This window comes from Thermobia domestica, chromosome 9 (genome assembly GCF_964235325.1).
Source record: "Thermobia domestica chromosome 9, izTheDome1.hap1.1, whole genome shotgun sequence".
NCBI lineage: Eukaryota > Metazoa > Arthropoda > Insecta > Zygentoma > Lepismatidae > Thermobia > Thermobia domestica.
The window spans coordinates 49,122,336-49,144,957 of record NC_137462.1 but is presented as its reverse complement, the minus strand read 5'-3'; the positions used below and the strand labels follow the sequence as shown (position 1 = coordinate 49,144,957).

Here is a 22,622-nt window from a genome sequence, read left to right as displayed (position 1 = left end):
ACTCCGAAGTGAGGTGCCGAATTGCTGCTCCATAAGAGGTAGTGCTTTGTAGATTATGTAGTCTCCAAACGAGTGATCGTATCGCGGGTTGTAATTGTGGTTTTCACTGTTCCAAACGGAATCCCAATATCCTCGGAAGGCATAATATATCAAGGCGGATTCCTTGACACTGTTGCAGTTACTTGTCGCGTACCATTTGTCGTCCTATTATTCTGCCCTTCGAATACACGTTTGTTTTGCCTGCGTCTTCTACACTTCGTCCCGTCCATACCATCATACATATGTTTTTGACGGTTACATCATTCGTTTTCCTTTTGCATTTTACATTACATTGATATATCATACACCCCGCTTCTCATTTCAATACCTTACGCTATATCCAAGATGGCGGATTTTAAGATGGCCGCCAAGTCACTGTTATAGCATATCAAATATCTTGATATCCTGGTGCTGCCCATCCCTTCCGTTTCCGACATAAACGGGTATATTGCGACGTTTACCTTATATCATATTGTCGCGTTATGCGTTATGTTGCGGAGCATTTCTCCGGTGTTTCTGGATGGGGTAGCTCTAATTTGGCGTTTTTTCTTCTTTTCTATTATATGTTCTCTGGGCGAAGTTTGAGTCGGATCTGATCGTGCCTTGTTCTGTACGTTGCTTGCAAGTATTCCCGAATTTAATTATTTACAATATATTCAAAAACTTTAGAAAGCACTGGCTGGCCATTCGTAGAGCGAAAGTCTGCATTATTGTCAGTGCTTTTCTGTTTTAGAAGTGGGTGGATATTAACCATTTTGCATATTGTGGGTAGAATGCCTGTGGAAAAACGGTAATTAAATATATCAGTGATAGGATGAAGTATATGGAGTAGGATTTTCCTCATCAGGGTTAGTGAAATATCAACTGTACCAGTGACTTGAGATTTAATTATTTAGATCTCTTTCAATACGTGTGAATGCTGATCGTGAGATAACGAGAACAGAGAGTTAATTTCCAAACTTGCAATATTATTCATGGTTTGCAGTTTCATGGAGTCTGGTATCATTTGGTTTTGACAAAAAAATGTTCAATTCGTTTGGCGTAAAGTTAATTATGTTGTTGCCTATCTTTCTCACAACACCTAACACTTTGAGTCGTCCACAAAGAAGTGCTCTGTTGTTTTCACCATTTAAGTATTTCATAGGCAAAACACCATTTTGAGGTTTCTTAATATTTATAATTCTCGCATTTTGTCTTGGGGTTTATTGTTCTAGCAGTAGATGGATCATTAGTTTTAACATATATTCTCCATTCTCTATAGGCTTTATCTCTACGTGCCATTAACGATTCTGAGTTCCTTATGTGATGAGTTGGACCAATTGGACACGTACGACAGGTACGACAGCTACGACAGATACGGACAGACGTTAAGGTCCGCGATCATACCCTGGAGGCCCGAGATATTACAAAACTTCGTGTTTCGTTGTTAAAAGATTCCAGTTTGTATTACCCATTATTATGGAATGCTGGTAATTCGGCAAATGGTCTCCAATATCGTGAACGAACTTCTGGAAAGATGTACGGGGAAACAAAACATACCACTCAAAATGAATGTCTGGTGGTCTACAGTGACTTCGAATATAATAGATTCTAAACTACAGTTATATACACGAGCTGGCAGAGAGAGGAGTTCAACCTAGAAATTGTCTCGTTACTATGTTGCCAAACTCCCGCCGTCTTTACCCATTCTATTTTTTTAAAAAATAGAATTATTCTATAAAGAAATAATTATGTAAAAAGATGAGAACCTGATAAATGAACGAGGCTGTTTTAGAGGATACCTTGTAGCCAAAACTCACAAATAAATACTGCATGCACGTGTTTAAAAGAGGGTACAATGATTTCAATTTTCACCGAAATTTAAAGAAGGATTTGAACGCTGAATTTACCTTCAGCAAATTCAGGTCTTTGGTCACGGGAGGTAGCTTCGAATGTGCAATTCATTGTCCTATCTTCAGAAGATTATAAGATGTAATGTAATGTAAAATACTTGATATGTTTACAGGAGTTCTTTCCCTATACATACGTACAAGGTAATCGTCACTTCTTCTTACCAGATGTTAATCAAACACAATACGAAACAATTCCATAATAGCATAATAATAGCATGAACAGACACACACACACATAGCAGAAAGTGTCTTCTGCCGACACTGAATATATAAATAACACAACTACACACACTGTATACCTGACACATAAGAAGGATGTTGTAGGCACTCCACAAGAAAAGTATATGTAACTTAGAAGTGAAGTGAAGTACAATGAAGGCAATACGAAGTGAAGTACAAATACATATTGAAATAGTTCTTGATATATATGTTCACTGAACTACGTAAATACTTCACGAAACTAGCAATAAGTAAACAAGTAACTTGAATAGAAAAATATGGCAAGAAAGCGTTCACAATTGTGTAGTGGAAATGGAAAAGGCTGAAAGTGCCAAAAAATAAAAAATCGATTTTTTGCATGGAATATGTTGTAAACGACATCGCCAATAACTTAGAGAAGGTCCAAAGTGCCAGAAAAATTCCTACTAGTTTCTAGAGCACTCGCAAGGAGCAGCACCTTAAAGAATAAAGTACAGTTTTAGGAAGTTTTTATTGAATACTGGAAATTTTACTTTGTGGCTCTTTCAGCCTTTTCCATTTCCATTACACAATTATTCAAAGAAACGTGATACCAGTTTTCACATGTGTGTTTTAAATCTGCGCGAAGCTACACATTTAATGCTTATTATTTCCATGTTTTACTGCAAGTTGTTCGTTGTAATTTCAAGTGTTCTGGAAACCAAACCGAGCTGCTGCTTGGTACAGCTGCAAACGCTGACAACACGGCTTCTCACGAATTGTTTTTTAGGTCCTTTCAGTTTGTTCTTATTTGCAAACACCTCAGTTCTGGTCTAATAATTTGTGAATTTAACTATGAGAGGTCCAATTTTTCCTGGGACATTGAGACTAGCACGAGTTGCGACACACTTCATTTCGTGTAATTTCAACAACCACTTTCTATGAGCAGTAAGATTACTGATTAAGTATTAATGCCATCTGCATTATGTGGTACAACTAAAATGCATAAACTATTTCTTTATGAATATTGCTCTAGATTAACTATTCTCTCGTGAATATTGGAAATTACGAATTTGGATGGACAGTACCCACTCACTATCACAGTGTCCTACTGTCAGTGTTATCAATTAAGATCAGTGGTTATACTGGAACATCAGAATTTCACTAGATATTCTATAAATTCTGGTATTACAAATTATCCTAGTATTAGCGAAAGTACTACTTGACTAATTAAGAAACTAGTATGAAAAGTGATAATAAAATAGCTTTCAAACTATCGTAACTAAGGTCATTTTAGTTCAATTCAGGCAAGTTTTCGGGGAACGTAATAAAATAACAATAACAATGGTGTTATTTTATCAGAAAACAATAGATTAAAGAAGCTTCAATTAGAACACTAATCGGAATTAGAAAGCGTTAGAACAAAACATTAAATACGGACATAATATAAATTACTTTTATGAACCTAACCAGTATTTAAATTGAGTTTAAATAAACTTGGTTATAAGAAACATTTCGAAAATTAAAATTCATAGAAACACCTGGGAAAAGTATTATTTCAGGCTAGAGCTCCCCAAAACTGTTGGAAAATACATGTTAGCACTCAATATTTCTTACATGAAGACCGGCGAAGCCGGTAATCCTTAACCGCATACGATAAGTCACAACTACGTTTCACAAATTGAATTTGTCAAGGATATTCGAGTCCAGTACCTTTCGTACGCTCCTCTCATGATTATATCTGGTTTCAAATTAATCATGTCACAGGGACGTTACCTAAATAATATATTTTATTAAGCCAAAATATGACTACAATGATCATGAAACTTATAATTATATTAATAAAAATACAATTCCAGCCCTTTTTGTTATTTTATTTATTATGACAAAGCACTTAATCATTTTTCTCAATTTCTTGTTTTCCTTAATTCAGCGTTTGAAAGCACTTCAACTCATGTCCGAAGAGGTCTCTTCCACCACTTTCGCAAACGCAATATGGAAGAGAATGAATACCTGTATTGCATATTGTACCTACTGGATTGTCGTCACAGAATCTCTCATAGCAGAACGGAACTAAAAGAAAAAATAAATATCAGTAAAATTTATTTCGCTGTCAATATTGCTAACGCAAATGGTTAACTCCGGTATATTAATTTGATATGAAACCTTTACAAACTAAACATAGGATTTATGTAGCATATTTTACGTTTTGCATACCAAGAATTAGGTTTAATAGTAATAGTAATCTTAATTTCTTGATATGTCTTTTTGACCAGAGCAATACTGCATTAGAAATTTATCAAATCCAATATGACATTATGATATATAGAATGTATTATGTGATTCTCAATACCCAAGTTATGTTAGACCACAATTTTTTAAGATAAATGTATTTGTGAGTGTTCGTTATAATCTTGATAGCTATGTTCTAATATATGATGCTAAATCTTGTATCTGCAGTACGGTGCCTACGCCATTAATACGGCTTGTGGTTATTTTGTGTTCAATTCCTCCTCTTTTCTTCCCTTTATTTTCTCTAGACAAGACTACAATGCATAATTGGCTCTACTGGTTGTACATGGCCAATGCTGACGTTGAGAAAACCTTGTGTTTGTAGAGTGAAACGGGTTTCTGATTGACAGAGTGGAGATTAGGAACTATCTCTTTTCGTTGAAGATGACTTGCATGTATTATGCCAGTATTCCCTTTCTTGGTGCTTCCGGACTAAGTGACATGGAACCTACATGGAAATACAATTATAAGACTGATGGATTAATGTTTACAAATCAAAAGTTGGAGTAATTTTTAAAAAAGAGTAATTTCTATTTTGAAATTCTTTCTATCTTGTCTGTTTCAGAGAGGTACTCCACATTATAAATTTATTATTATGAACTTAATCGTGATTACAGTATAAGTTAATAATGTAGTTAGCAGAACTTGTGTATTCACTCGATTTGGATGTCAACTAATCGAAGTGTTTCAGTAATTCATTTCTGTAGTCTTAGTGTAGAACTAATTAACTATGTATGTAATAAACTTTCTTGTCTTGAAGAGGGTTATTTTTATTTCTGAGAGTGGAAATACTTTCAATTCTAGAGTATTAAAGTTCATTAAGCAGACTTTGAAAAGGGTGAGTGGTACGTGTTTGTACTACTGATTGCCTTGGTGAATTCTTATTGAACGCACCGCAAATAACGTTTTTCTAGTGGTATTTTCCACCGAAGAGAGAGGTCGCATCTCTTGAGGTGTAGCCGGTAATGGAATAGACTACCTCGGTCAGGGGGCATGACTCAGAACCCCATCGCACTCTTGAAATGCGAGTCTTTTCCAGAGACAGCGTTAACCATTCCAGAGTCACGAGAGCCAGTTGAACCTTATATTGGTAGTTCGACAACGGAAAGAGGAAAAGGTGAGGGAGATCCCAAAATTTTTGACACATAATAGTTCATTTCAGTAGAATATTTGCCTTTCTGAAGTAGTTTTTATTGTATGATTTGAAATATTATTGTGTTTCCCTTTACAACTTTTTGTTGCACAAACTAATAAGACTCACTATTGTTACATAAATTACTCCTTGTAAAATAACTTACCAGATACTATAGTTACATTACCACTGTGGCCACTAGAGTGGAGCGAAACAAACAGATTTTCGATTATCGATTTCTAATACGGTTGCGTATTAGCATGTTAATCAATGGAAAAGTAACCAAAAATCAAACTTATGATCTTCAGTTCGTGCGAACTTACTAAGATTTGAAAAAAAATTAAAAACACCAAAATTAACCTTCACGCAGGAAATGTACAGATTACTTTTATTTCATTTCTATAGGGTCTAAGTACTTCATTTTATTTGCATGAGCTCATGTTTGTTAATAATTTGTCAATGTGAGTGATTTCACACATTTTATAATGATTTTGCAGCTCTTAGCCAATTAATCAACGTTTTTCATGTAAGGGTCCAGAATTCAGCCGAGGAGATAGCTGCAATTCGAGTTCCTCTTATACACTATCCAACCATTCTGCCAATGAGGCTGTTCTAAACTATGTTGATTTAGTCAAGGATGTTGTTTAAATTCAGATTTTTTAAAATCAAATTTTTGCATTGTGAGTCTTGAGAGTAAATTTGCTCTAATGTAGACATCTCTGTTTCCTTGTCCACTTTTCCTGCAGACTCTGTAACAAGTTTGACACATCTTTCAACTTCCTGAATATGCCATGAAAAATATAAGAGGTCAAACTCATGGGCAGATTTCTCATGCATACGTTTCTGCTCTCAAGGTTTCCATCACTGAAGGGGGTGACAGGTTACATTTCCAACAATCTATCAGCTCACTAAAATTGTCAAAATTATAATCTACACATACGTTACATCACACTCACGTACGGAATTGTGATGTAATCTTCCTCGAAACTAATTTTATTAGACATTTAAATTTGATGAACCATAGCCAACGGAAAATAATTTGAGATATATTTCATTTGATAGCCATTAATTCGTTATGGTCAATCTACACTTACGTCCTTGAGTAACTCCGTTTTGAATCACAGCAATTATCATACACGAAATCAATACTACCAGATTCAATATTTTCATTGCTTTGCACTCGTACGCAAATCTGAAAATGATAGAACAGAATATGTTATTATTATTGATAATTTCTAGGAATTATTTAATGGCGTACTTTCATTTAGCCAATAAAAATAGTTAACCATATGTTAAATGAAATGTTTTTGAGCAAACAATTACACACTAATCATCGAAGTTCTGCTACTGGTATTTGAATTTATATGTGAATTAAACACATGTATTTGAATAAATTTTGGCTATTTTACAAACTACAGAAAGAAATATATTTGGCAAAGTTTATCAGTTTACGTCAAGTCTCGGAGTTTAAATTGCAATAACGTCTGCCTTTTATTTAATGCTTCAATATTTGATTTGTCATATAAATATCCTAACATAATACGGGTCTACCGAACAATTCTGTCTGTTTTCGTAAACACTAAAATCTACTTCCTTTTTACACATAACGATTTCAAGTTGAAAATAACAGATTGCAACAAGGCAAAAGTATTGAGCAACGTTGTCAAACATTATTATGGATAAAAGAAATTGGCAATTGCACTTAGTTTAATAAAATAAATAGATGTTAAGAGAAATACTTCCAGGAAGCTTTTGGCTACATAAAGTTTCTTTTGTAATTTTAAAATTATAAAATAATTAGAAGTAATAGATGAAGTAAATGCAAGGGTTCGTTCATTGTATCGAACCAATAGCCTCAGACGTAAAATATTGTTACACTAGACAATTGCTAAACAAAACTTAGTCTCGATATGCCTGACGAAATCTGACCATACGTTACTTCAAAAATCCTAAGTAACGAACTAACACATAAATTCATCTGTATATGTCATAATCAACCCTCAGTAGAAAGCAAGCTAGCAACAGTATAGTCAGATCATCAACAAACACACCGAATATAAGCCTGACTATCCATAATATTAACACAAATTTATTTTAAAGTGATTCAAGGTTAAGGTGATTATGTTAAAAATTTATAGACAGATAGAATTGGCAACTGTCAACAGTAGTGCTAAGACCTAATATTGCTACATTTAGGAAGCATATGTTGCATGAAATGATTACGTCGTTATAAAATAGCCAGAATATTTGTGTAAGAATCCAGTAAACACGTCAGTATCTATCATTATCAGTGGCGTATTTACGATTTTGTTTCGGGAGGGGCTTTGCTAACTTTGCGGGGGCTTTGCCTGAAAATATGAAAATTCTGCAAGATATTTCATATACTTTACTATAGTAAGTAAGATTTCGGGGGGGGCTTAAGCCCGGAAGCCTCCCTAAATACGCCACTGATCATTATCAACATATACTGGAAGCAAAAATGTATTGATTCAAGGTCATTCAACAGTAATTTGAAGCTACTTTTACAAGAGTATAAGAGAAATGAAGAATACTTACTATAATAACATACATAACATTGAAAACGTTAAGTATTTAGTATCACCTATTCCGATAATGACTATAAACAAGGAGTGTATAGCATTAAAGATGTGGCTTAAAATTCCGAACTCTGTTGTATATGTAACCGAAAATGCTATGTGCTACTGGTAACTAGAGCTTCGTATGATGGGAATGCAGTTAATATTTCTTACATGTATTACTATTATAAATAAGTTCACTTGCTTCAGATACTTGAGCAGCAATATCGACCAATAAACTATTCGCAAAACTTCAGAGAACTCATTATATTATTGAATTTGACAAGTATGGACCTGTATTGAAAACAAGTAGTAAATTAATTTGTCGCAAATCATACCAGCGGTAAAATTTTAAATTGAGAGCTCCCATTCCTATGCTGACGTAATGACAAAATTCCTCTTGAATAATATTTATTTTTTTCTCACTCTCTCTCATTTTCCTTTCCTTTCGCAAGTTTGATATGCACTAGTTAAACTGTATTTATTTGTCACTTTCTTACTTTGAAAAATTTTTCACAAACGTGTCAGAAAGGAAATCCATATGTTTTAGACACTTCTACAGCAACATATGATAACATATCTGTTACTAGCGCTTACATCTGAAGAAGTGTAGAAAAGTGCGTTAATTTGGATTAAAAGTACGAGTGGATACATACAACTTGTATATCGTTTTTCTCGTTTGCTATTCTTTAGTACTTTCAATATACTGTTTCTCAAAAACCTGTTCCGTTTCCTATGAAAAATAGGCTAGATACAAAAAATCAGTGGAACAAGAACTGTTTTATGATAGTAAAAGCTAACAATTTCTGGGAAAAACCAAAATTTGTTTCGGTTAAAATCCGATCCGGCTTTGGAGAAAAATTGAAATGTCTATCTTTCGATTTTTCTACAGATCAGTTTGTATAAAAAACGGTTTTTGAAATATCTAATAAAAGTAGAGTTATGAAAAATACAATTACAACTTTACTAGCTTAATTGTTTGGCAATTTTACTCTAACATAAAGCGTGAAAGTACGCTTCGGTATTAAAAATATTTAGTAAGTTTAAAATAAGTTGGAAGATTTTTTCCTTTTTGAGAGGAAATGTAACTTCGTTAGAAGTATTAAAACAAATAAGTCGGCCAAATATTTCTCATTATCATTTAGTTGGAATTATTTTATAAATTTAGTTTAACTTTGTACGTTTACTTGGAACATACAAATAATATTTTCTTCTATTGATAGCAAAATTAAGAAAATATTAAATATAATAAAACATTTTCTTATTAATAACAACGAAACAAGGAAATTGAATGATAATCAATAATATGATTGGATATATTACTGAAAAGGCTGGTTTACAATAAGCAGAGCAGCGATTAAAATTTTTAACGTTGTATGCTGAAGTACTCAAAATTAGACTATAGCCACAACATCACAAAATACACTAGAGGTACTACTATAGAAATTTCTGGCTAAGGAATCTGGGAATTTTTTACTGTAATTTTTGACAACCAATATTTTTCGTACTGATTTCATGTCCGCAATAAATATTGCAGAAGTATTTACTATCAATGTTTGAATTCAACAGAATTTAACAAAAGTAGAAATTTCAACTTATTTTCATGAATTCAAATAAAAATATTATTAAGGACTAATATATAATTCTAGGAGTTCACATTAGAGTTACTTATTTCTTGTGTAGCAAAACGCTTAAATTTTAATTAAGCTTTAAATTAATCTTAAAATTTTGTAATGGTTGCTTCTAACAATATACCCTAACTAGCAGCGTTCACCCCGCTTCGCTGCGGTCACCCCGGAACGCAATAAACTTTGTTACTTAGATAATTTTTACTTTTTCGCTTTCAAGTGATATGATTAAAATCATAGAAGATTGCAGTAAATGTTAACATTATATCGCCTGTCATTTATGTTAACCCGCCCCGCTTCGCTGCGGTCACCCCGGAACGCAATAAACTTTGTTACTTAGATAATTTTTACTTTTTCGCTTTCAAGTGATATGATAAAAACCATAGTAGATTCCAGTAAATGTTAACATTATATCGCCTGTCATTTATGTTAACCCGCCGAGTGACACGGTCATGCGGGTTGCATATAAATACGTTTATTTTTATACCTATGATGAACTAACAAAGGATTTGTACGTTATGGACACTTGAATGGTCAATTATCTCAAGACACTGGTAATTAAAAATTAAAGTGATATGATAAAAACCATCTAGGGTCCAAATCCTAATAACCCCCCAAAAATGAAAGAAATTGGTTCAGCCGTATTAGCGTGATGAGCTAACAAAGGATTTGTGCGTTCTCTTTTATATAATAGATTAGGAAATTGATAATTACACATACAATTAATGCCTGCTTTCAGAGTAAAAATGTAAATGTTACCGACACTAACAGCAGAAACAACACAAAAGTTTTAAAGATGTCTAACCTGGACATGATACTACAGTCACTAAAATTCTCGACACATATTTTAAAACGTGTTCCAAGATGTGCTCGATCAGCTGAGTTTGATGCACTCGCAAAGGTATTAAATCATATAGCAATTTCCAATGATACAGAAGGCTGGATCAACCTATGACTATTTCCATTTTTTGCTTCAAGTGCTCCCAAACAATCAGATAAAGTTAAGAATCTTACTTCTTGGGTGAAGCAGCGAGTTCGCCCTGGGCATGACGACTTAACCTGGAATTCAATGAAGATGAACAAATCTCGATTTAACCAGAAATTTTCTAATTTGAAGGTTGCATAGAGTAATAAACTTGGCAATGGTACCATGAGTAGAGTAGTACGTCTTTTACTTTCTGATGATACGGTTGCGGCTCTGGATACCTCTGTATTGGAGATCCTGTTGGTGAAAAATTCTCCTCCCCCTGGCAATTTCATTGCACCGGATCTTTCTGATGATCAACACATTTTTCAGGGAGTTTAGACTATGGAGTTTCAAAACGCAGTTAACTCCTCTCTGTCAGGCAGCGCGGAGGTCTAGTTGCGCTTCGTCTTTTAATTCTTAAAGACCTTCTTTCTTGTCAAATACTGGAATCGAAGGGAAAACTACTAAATTTTTTGTGATTTATTTAATCTGATCATTTCTAGAAAAGTAGTAATGGAAGTTCGCCAGCTGAGAATAAAGAATGCTGGCATACGGCCCATAGCATTTGGGAATATTTGGCGCAGAATATCGGCAAAAATCGTATGGTTTAGAATACATGAGCCAGTTAAGAACTTTCTATTCATCCATCAGCTTGGTGTTGGTGTTCCTAATGAAGACAAAGCAGCTGTTCACACTGCCCGAATTTATTTCTCTTCTACTCACAGTGCCTTAAGGTGGTTCTTAAGTTGGATTTTCGGAACACATTTTATGAGCTTCGCAGGGATAATATGCTTGCCGAAGTAATGAATGATTTTCCTTCAATTTATCCGTACGTTTGTCAATGTTATGCTCAACGAAGTAACCTGTTTTTCGACGAAAACACTATTTCTGTTCAGAGAGTTGTACAACAAGGTGACCCCATGGCATCAGTACTTTTCGCTATAATTATTCACTCTCTTCAGTTAAATCGCTGAAAAACGTATTACGCATTTAGTACATACAGAATGGAACAATTGGTGGTGAACCCGAGGTAGTTCTTTCACCATTAATAGAAATAAATAAGAAGACATCACTTCTTGGGTTGCATCTTAACTTTTCTAAATGCGAGGTGGGTTGCCTTGGAACAGATGAAACTACATTCGACGAAATCTTTAGAAAATTTAATGAAGCTGCACCAGGCATACGTCCTCTAACAATTCAAAATGCTGGTCTTCTAGGTTCTGCTCCTACGTCGGAAGAATTCACTATCGTGCAATTGAATAAAATATCTAATTTAGAATTGTCCTTGTCTCAACTTTCCTCAATTTCAGATTATTGGACCTTTTCCTTTTACGGGTATCTTTACCAATTCCCCGCTTAAGGTATTTTTTACGATTCTTTTCATCTTGGTATGAGATTCTTTTGTTCGAAAAATATGACATTGTCCTGAAAACTGGCCTTGAATCAATTCTGAACTGCTCCTTAAATGACGACTCTTGGATGCAAGCATGGTTATCTGTTGGCTTGGGCGGTCTTGGTATACGACGAGTTGTGGAAATGGCGATTAATACATTCTTAGCGTCATACCACACATCTCTGCGTTTAATCGAAGGTCTCCTTCCACAGTTTTATTGTTTGGACCCAGATGGTTCAAGAAGGCTCTAATAAATGACCAAACCTAGCAGTTCAAACCCGCCAGAAATTAGCAAAAAGTGTTATCAGTCATCTTGGTATACACCAGTTGCATGTCAATTACATAATCATCTGTTACAATCTGTTGTTTTTCCGGAAGATAAAGCGGGTGCACGGTTAATAGCAAAACCTTCTCCGCCTTTAGACCTTCATTTGTCAAATGAATGTTTTCGAATTCTTGTTGCCTTACGTCTAGGTTTAGCTGTTTGTGAGCCTCATCGCTGTCCAGCTTGTGGAGATGAGGTTAATCAACGTGACCTGCATGGCCTTTCATGCATGAAGAGTGCTGGTAGATTCGCTCGACACTCTTCCATTAATGATGTAATACTACGAGCCCTTAACACAGCTGAATTCCTTCAATACGGGAAGCGTGTATTTGCTGTCGTTCGGATGGAAAGCGACAGGATTTAATGACACTGGTTCAATGGATGAGAGGTAAATGTTTATTGTTGGACTTCACATGAGCTGATACATACACTCATTCAAGTCTCCCTCCGTCAGTAATGAACGCTGGAGCTGTTGCTAATTGCACAGAAGCTGAAAAGCAAAAAGAAAATACAACAACCTTCTCGAAAGTTTTGTTTTCACTCCAATCGCTATTAAACCCACTGCTGCTTGGGTTCAAGAAGTCTTGAATTCATTAGGGAGGTAGGAAGATGCATTTTTTGTGTTTCCGGCACTTCTCATCTAACTCAGCGCATATCTGTTTCTATACAACATGATAACGTCTAGTCGGTCCTTGGCACTTTACCACCTGGAAACGTTCTGAATGAGTTATACTTTAATAGGAATAATTTATATATATATATATATATATATATATATATATATATATATATATATATATATATATATATATTCGTCCGTGGACAATAGCTTTTCTTTTGACGTTATAATTTTATATATCAATTGTAATTTATATAAATGAAAACTCAGTGTAATTATGTCACTTCCCTTTTAAATAGAAATTAGAACTTGGTGTGTAAATCCAGAAATAATCACAAAATATACAAATTCACAATATTCTCACCTACCTTAAAGAAATATGTGTATGGGTTATTTGCGATCTCTAGAATACTATTTATCTCCTGGTGACTCTTACATATTTGTATCTTTCAAAGGCAAATCCTTCGTTAAGAAGTTACGTAACAAAACCTTGTTACCTAAACATGGTAATAAATCAATTGTAATTTGAAGTCATTAAGATGTTTGGCAACCTAAATACTAGTCACTAGTTAAGATTCATTGCCATATTAAAAAATATTAATCGATGATTGATTCTTTTTTTATATTTATAGCCATGTTGTGAATTTATAGTGATCAAAATAATGTGAATTAAGCGAATATTACTTACATAGCTTTGATATAATTTTTTTCTAACTTAGTTTTATTGTATATAACAGTCTGGCTGGGTATTAGCTACTCAAACACAAAACGTCAACGAAAATTGAAGCTAAGTTCATATTTACAAAAGTTATTTAGTGTATGTTTACGTGATCCATTGTTCATGCTTCATATATATTACTTTTCTACACCTTAGGAATTTCCGTTTCTAACTTTTATTTATTCTTAGAATATAAAGTTGAGCTGCACAAGTGTGATTACGTTTCAACGGTGTAACAAACACGAAGTAACTTTTATCATTACGCTGATATTACGAACACCAAAAAGCAAATAAATATATCTAGAGAGAGTATATTTCTTAACAACAGTTTTAAATGTCATGTTTTAAAGTAAAGTACTCTAGCTCTATCGTATAATTTGAACATCGTTTCCTTCTTTAGTGGGTAAAACTGATATGATTGAACGCATCCATTGCGTTTGAAAACTAAGTTAAAATAAAGTAAATAAATTATAGACATAATAAAAAAGTGACGTACTATAATTAACATAATATTTACAAGACATCATTTCAGGTCAAATTTAGCTGAATGCATCATAGTGAAATACATCAGGCAGTTTTAAATCCTTTTACCTTTAATTTCCAGGATCAAAGCTAATGAATACATTGCTGAAACTTTGAAATCTAAAAAATGCATTATGTGTTGACATGAGTATCGGGACACTAATTCAGAAAAGGTGTAATTGTCAGAAAAAGTGGGTTCTACAGGATTGTTTTAAGTTTCAATTCATTATCCTAAAGTATCCATATTTGCCATATAGTCGCAATCATATTTCTTCAACTGGTATATTCAACTGATATTTACAGGAATATTATTTCACTATTATTATGCCTAGTTTTATTATTTTCGATTTTTTAAATACGTATGTTCCCACAATAATCACACGCGCAAATAAATAAATAAATAAATAAATAAATAAGTACTTAAATAAATCGAGTACTGGAAACGTGAATCGTGATTGTTTCTTCTAATTACCTTTTGCTTTCACTATTTTATTTACTAAAGTATTGCATTCAGCGATACTATAGAATAGAATTATATGAATAATTTACTTCTTAACACCTGCAAAATCAACTTCAGTACCATATAGAAATTAGATGAACCAGTAAGGGAAAACTTGAATATTTTACTTACTTTTGTTTCTGTTAGATATTTCTGTACATAGTTGGGATCTGTAGTGTTGAGATTTTCCAATATAGAATTCTACATCTTTAGAACAAAGATTTTCAAGGTTCAAACAGTTATCTACAATTTAAATATAATACCAATTTTAAATTAAACAAAGCATAGTAAACATATGTGATTAAAAATAGTAGCTCCCTGCAAATATTCAGCGATTCAGCGGGAATGAATTAATAACCTCAAATCATTATTGACTCAAGTTGAAATATATAACAAAAATTCATTTCAATATATGTTATCATAGTCTTCTTATGCTATATGTAAGAGAGTTTGTACTTCTTCATAGCCCTATAGATTATATTTTGTAAATGAACATTCCCATTATTTATATCGTATCCTAATATCCTTCTTGTTTCAAATATCCTTAAAATTACTACGTGTTTAATGAACAAACAGCTTCCATAACAAATAGTTTATTTTAACAACTTAAATTATTTGTTTGGCTACGGTTGTTAGGTTTCGAGAAAACGTAAACCCTCGTTCTTAGAAAATCATAGTTTTTAGGACGAAGTATATGATTTAATTGACACTGCATTAGTTTAGAAACAAAGTTGTTGTCAATACCTCCGACTCACAATACATCCGCTGAAACAAACTTCAAGTATTTATCCTGCATGATTATTCTCCACTGAACTTTTAACAATTTATACAGAATAGAATGAGGGCATCTAGAACAACTTCACTGTTCCTACATAATGTGACTCAAAGTGAAACTCTCAAAGTATTGAGTACGAATTTATGACTAAGGCCATACACTACGCTTTCTACATCTTGCTTTAACTTTTGAGAAAAACCTAATCACAATCCAGAATATAAAACAATGGGGAATGATCCAACGAGCAAATACTTTAAGTAAACTGATATGTCTATGATAATTTATATACTCATGCAATCGCTGTGATGAGCAGTGGTTCATTCAACTGTTATGATCTTTGAAACCTAAATATAAGTACTAACTGGTTGATTTAGAGGAAATCTTTCATCTCACTCTGCATATATGCATGTACTTTAAAACAAAACAATAGTAAGGATTCAAAATAACTTCTAAAATACTTAGGAGATGATCTTCTCTATAATCAAGATGAGGAATGCAAGTAATAGGAACATGATAATACACACAAACTAAAATACAAAAGAAATTATTGTAACCCACCTGAGAATGCTGATCCTACCGCAAGTTCACTGAGATTTGAGGTGGAGAACTAATATGTCACCATCGACGTCACTATAGCCGTTTCGTACACACGAGGTACCAAAGACATACTGAATTCACTTACCTCACAAATAACGATAAAGGATACTCACTTGCGCTTCGAGCGGCTGAAACACAGGAGCACCTTAGAAAGACAGTTACCAGGACTTCGTATGTTGTGATTTCTTATCTGTAGGACTTCCTACTGTATCCGACAATCTTAGTAACATGACTTCACACATGCTGGTTCATTCCGGAACTGGGTGTCGTGAAGAAGTGGTGACATAATGGAAGAAAACCAGCATCCGATACAACAGCATCCATCAGGGAATACTTATCTCCGAAGGTTGTTCTGCTTCCCCAGTGGAGTTAAGCGTCCATACGCCGAGGTAGGAGGCTTCTACTAGATGTTTTGAGATTGAGACGGAAGAGATTGGCATGAGATATGATTGTCAGAATTTAAATGAGGTAAGCGACTTGTGGATTTCGAGATTGCAAGAGTTTCATTGATCGTTAGCTATCAATGAAGTATTAGCTATCAATGAAGTTAGTCCGTAGACGCTTATACAACGCGAAGCATCCTACATAAGCTCAGGGAGTTAATGCAGACAACAATTGTTATTCTTTGACCTTATATTACTCTATGCGTTAATTATTAAAATAATTAAGCCGTTTCCTCTAATACAACATATATTTAACTTAAATCTGAAGACATGGAGATTTACCATCAACAAACCATTTACAAACTTAATACAACAATCGAAGGGTCCAGGGGAAGAAACTGATAAGTCCAAAAATCGGTATTTTTTGTTTTTGGTGTTGTTCTATGAAAACGGACGTTTCTGTAGATTTAATGACGAGGGGAACACTATGATAAGTCCGAAAATATTTACGAGTAAAGAAAACCCATCCTGGGGAAGAATATGTTAAGTCCACGACCTTCTGGGGAAAACGCTGTTAAGCCCAGGTTATTGTTGTGTTGTATATACAACTATCAGCATTGATATCGGCCATTTAAGAAATTACTTGTTCACAGTATCCGTTCAGAAACGTGCTCTAGTTAGTGAAGTTTACAATAAAACATGGGTTTCTTTAGTTGTTGTGGCCAGTGGTAATGATCAAAGCATGGATGATTCCCTGAGTGAAGAAGAATCTGCTCCACCTTCAACATCTAAGAAAAAACTTTCATATGGAAGAATTCGACATGTAATGCAAAACTCAGACGACAGAGCCATGAGACCGAACCCAGAGTGCACCTGCAAACGACGTTTTGAGAAGGTTAATGATGTAGGAAAACAAGAAATCATTAGCCGAATGAACGAAATGGTGTCAAATGATGAAATTAACATATACCTGTCAGGCCTAATTGTAATAGTACCTGTGCAGAGACGTAAGCCTAGGAAAAACGAGAGTGAAGCGTCTTATTGTGATGCATCATATTCATACCGACTGCGGGTGGTACAAAAAGGATAGACAGAGGAGGTCACTGTTTGTAAAGCTGCATTCGCTTCACCTCATTGTATTGATCGCGGAAAAGTTGATGATCTTACGAAACATTTGAAAAATAGTGGTAATCCTCGGCCTATGATGGTAAGTTTTAACGTATTACACGTTACAAAATAACTAACGTAACCTACCCTAACGTAAACTAGCTACAAATGTTTAACTTAGCTTATAAACAGTGCTCTCAATCGGGTCGATTCCGACTCGAGCCGGGCCACTGGTTGGGGCAGCTCGAGTCATGAGTAGATTTAGCTAGGGTTGTGTTACGGGTTGGTCGAGTCAGCTCGGGTCAGGTTAGGTCAAACATTTTTGTTTTGGTTCAGTTCAAGTTGACCCAAAATCCGACCGGAACCTTACCCGAAACAAAAATGTTGGAACCAACCTGACACGTGACCCGATCCGAGCTGACTCGACTGACCCGTAACACGGCCCTAGCTGACTATCCATGACCCGAGCTGACCAACCAGTGACTTGAAAAGAGCTGGGGACCACGGTGGCTCAATGGCGTTCACCTCTGTTGCTTGGGACCTGGGTTCGATTCCGGCCTGCGCCAAGTGAACTTTGTGGTAGACAAACACCGTGTGCGTGGGTTTTCTCGGGGTTCTCCCGTTTCCTCCCACTTTCTTCATTCCACCATTTCATTTATCACTCATCATCACCGTCTCCTTTAGCCTAACCGGCATAAGCGTGGGACGTAAAACTAAAAGATTTCATTTTTCATTTTTGAAAGATGACCCGATTCGGGTCAGAATCGACCCGAATGACAGCACTACTTCTATATGCTGTCTCTAACCTATCTTGTTTTCACCTCAACTAATTTTAAAAGCATCACTCATCTAGGCCTATCATTTTTTAGGGTTCCTGGAGATATCTCAAGAAAAATATGCAGATTTGCAGTCACTGTAAAACTATTTCTCTTTAAAAGCAGTGGAGCACTACACAAACCTTCCAAAGGCACAGTAAATCAAGAAACCACCATTGAAAAGAATTCATAATATGTACAAGTGTTACAAAGATGTGTTTTTATTAGGTTTCTTACAGCAATTTTGTATATAAAATTATCATCAGTTTCAAGACAGTAGTGATTGTTTGGGGAAAACTCTGATAAGTCCGGTAAACAGAGCACAGTACTTTTTTATTGTTAAAAAAGTATTACTACTATATTATTTTTCATACTTTATAATATCCAATCACAATAAGATATAACTAAAATGAACGTTTACAACAATAAGCATTGCATTGTAATGACATTTTGAAAAATATATAACTTCAAACTTTAAATTTGTTGTACTGTAAAATTTGCAAAATGTGACTTATCATATTATTCCCCTGGACCCTTCATATCATGATAAACAATCTAGATTTCTTTTTTTTTTCTTTTTAGGCATGTGCACTGAAATCTAACCATTTCCGCCCTCAACATTCTCCTCCTTTTCAACTATTATTCATATTCCCATTTATCTGATCTCCTCTATTCTGTCCTACTAGCCTCTGTTTGCTGTGGTATACAGTCCCTTATTTCATTTTCACCATTAGTCCCATTCAAATAACTGTTTTCCAATGAACGCATAGTGGTACATTTTCCCAATTTCATGTCCAAAATCTCTAATTGCATATATTTGCTACTCAGTGGTTAAGTACATACATAAAAAGCTTAAAATCGTTTGTAGTGCCGTGGTTGAGTAGTAGAATAGATCTGATGATATTAATTTTGACAGGTAATGTGAAACTATTCAGTAGATTAAATTCATAACATTCAGTAACACTACAGTACTCGCATGAAATTGTTGAAACATGAATGCTCGCGCGGATTACGATTGTAGTCCATTTGGTATATATATATATATATATATATATATATATATATATATATATATATCTTAGTGGTTATTCAATTGGTATTGTTTGCATTACTTTTGTGGATTTTTATAAGCAGTAAAGAACACATTTCAGTGCAAACATTTTGTTTTTAATGCACAAAAAGAATTAGAAGCCAAAACTTTAGAATGCGCATGCAATTTACTATATTTTTGTAAATGTTCGTTTATTTTCTTGCTATTTGATTAAAAATTGAAATAAAGGAGGAAATTTGCATTTAAAGTGTTAAAAACTGTTATATAAAATAAGAAGAAGTTGTTAAATTGTTTCCAATTTAACTTTTACACTTGAAAACAAGGTCAAAAGTAGGCAAAATTTTAGGTGTTTCAGTCATAAGAGTCAGTGCAAAGAGTGAGCTTGTAGTCAGAGCAGATCCACTTACTGCACCTGAAACATCTTTTTCGGGTACTCTTGTTTCTTCATCTTCCACAAAGAGGTTCGATAAGTTCCATAGCCACCGATCGCAGGAAGTCTCTACGGTTGATTAGAGCATTATTGTTATTTGCTTTGAAAACAATGAGAGAGTTTACTTGAGCAACGTTTAACACATGGAAGAATAAAGTAAGTGGCCATCTTTGTGAATTCCTGGCTGTATCACACTGGCGACACAATTTGTCCTATATGTCAACTTCAAATTTAGAAATGTTCTATGGAGTAATAACTATGCAGTGTAGGTATGATGTCATGACGCTGTGTTCGCGTATTTCTTGGGTGCACTTTATCAATATACCATCTGGTAATTCTGTCCTTTCCAGTGTGAAATTCTCCGTAAAACATGTCTTCCTGAATAACACCGTTCCTTTCTTCATCTTCTATTTCATTCAAATCGTCACTACCACTTTTTTTAGAGTGAGGCAACTAGACAACATCGTCCTTTATTTCATCTTAGTGTTCTATACTCAAAACACTTTCGTCGTCACTTTCAGTTTCTGTTAGCCACTGTCGTATCTGGCCTTGCTCTGACATTTTAAACTAACATATATATCACATATATTTGAGCAAATAATGTGAAATAGTACATTCAAAACGAGAACAGTTAAAACGTTAGACAGAAAACAAACTATCACGTCAGTACTCGCACGGATTACAATAGTAGTCCATGCGAAAATAACAATCCGTATAACATCAGTGAAATGACTTTGGGTGCTATCAATCGACTAATGGTGTTATAGAAATAGGGGAGGAAGGTAGACGACCGTTCAAGGTCACAAGTGTTGCCAACCCTCAGATACCAGATAACTGAAACCCACTGGACTACAATAGTAATCCGCGCGAGCAGTGTAGTGGTAATTATGTTTTATGCATGTTTTGTTTATTCAATTTGTAAGTGTGTGAGCATAATTTTAGATAAAGCTATCACTAACGTTATACTATTTCAATATCAAAAGCAAATGGCCATAATGTACTCTCAAAATACAAAATAAACAAATATTTTATATCCATTTAACGCACATAATATATACCAATATAAACACTGTGTGAAATGTTATATGCGGGTTGCAAAATAAATCAAACCAAAGAATGTTTTAAAATTTAAAAAAATAATTATAAATGATTAAAAAGTAATTAGAAGTTTATGTATAACAGTAATTTAGTCACCATCAAAATGTATACCTGAAGACTGTAGGTATACATTTGTTTTGTATCTATTTGTTTTTCTATGTATTCCATTTTTGCAACAACAATATCAGTACTTTCATGGATAGGTTTTCAGGAAGTTTTATAGAATTGCAGAGACGATGGGTGAGGATTTTTCCAAATCATTTTCCTGCTTTTGGTTTTCATCTGGATGGGACCAAAAGATGTCAAACATGTTTGCATCAGATGTATTTTTATCTTCGTACTTTAATGATATTCTTTACGACAGAAACTCCCATCACAACCCCATTTACAAATGTTTTTAATATTATATTATAGAAAGGTGTGTCCCTTTTATCCAAATTCTAAGTATGGACAACAGTATCTTGGACTTCGACTACACTCGTCTGGTTTAAAATCCCTTGCAACGTTGTTTCTGCAGCTTTGTCAGAAACACTAATTAATCTCTGTCTCCTTAGTGTAGCACTTACTTTTAACTTCTAGAACAGTTCTGCAAACGGGGAAAATATTACTGTTAGCATCATTTGAAGCTGATCTCCTGACATTATATTGCGATTTTGTTAGCTTGGCTTCGACAATAACGACAGTGCCGTTTACCATGTTAATGGGACTATTGAATAAGACGATGTTCTATATGACTTTCTGTACTACGAAGTTCTGTTTGCAGTTGTAAAACTAATGCCCTTTACAAATTTGGCAGTTTCCGTTTCTCCTGCAGCTCATAGGATCATTTGCGTCGCATATACAAATTCACTTTTAGTTATTGTTGTTTGCAGTGTTACTGTTTTCCTCCTTATGAACGGTCGCTACTTTCCTGAAACCCAGTCGCTGGACGCCAACCTCTTAAGCGTTTCAGCAAGATTGATAGGGAAACTCATGGTCATTTCAAGCCACTGTTCTGCTCAAGAAACGTTTGTGTATTTCTTCTTGTCTTTAGCTATCTACTTTTGAAACCGCATATTAAATGATTTAACCCTACTTTTAAGTCTCTAGAGAGTTTCAGTTCTGACCCGGTTGCCTAACTATATATTCCCTCACAAATTTCCATCTCCGTCTGAATTTTTGACCTGTTCTTCTCGCAGAACATAAAATAATTCTTTCCTTGTTAGAGTTGTTTGTCTGCTTGTGCTCGTGAAAGGAAATAAAATATAAAAGCATTTTTTGCACAATTTATTCAAATAAATAACAAATACTGGCGTAAACGTAACTGCGCAGTTTCTGATAATACGAGCTATACATAGCTATACTATTATATATTATTGAGGAATAACATACCCTATCACCCCTGAATGTACTTAAAAACCAACTTTAAAATATTCTTCTATTTTCTGCTTATTAGAACAACGATGCCAGAGATATTTGTTTTCTTGCTTTGCTTTCAATGTTATTTGCTTTCTTTTTTTTTTTTTAAAAAAAAGTGTCATCTACTGCAGGCAAAGAGAGAAGGGATACTGAAAGAGTTCGGCAGCTGAGGGACGTCAACTACCTTTT

At 34.4% G+C, this 22,622-nt stretch overlaps 1 long non-coding RNA gene across 1 annotated transcript; it reads right to left on the bottom strand.

Moving 5' to 3' along the window:
* Nucleotides 1-3,971: 3,971 nt before the first annotated feature.
* On the bottom strand, nucleotides 3,972-13,436 carry LOC145693981 (uncharacterized). The gene is made up of 3 exons (XR_014132868.1): nucleotides 13,409-13,436; nucleotides 6,627-6,724; nucleotides 3,972-4,181 (listed from the first exon to the last, which is right to left on the bottom strand). It is a non-coding gene; the product is annotated as an uncharacterized LOC145693981 (long non-coding RNA).
* Between the last annotated feature and the right edge of the window lie 9,186 nt (nucleotides 13,437-22,622).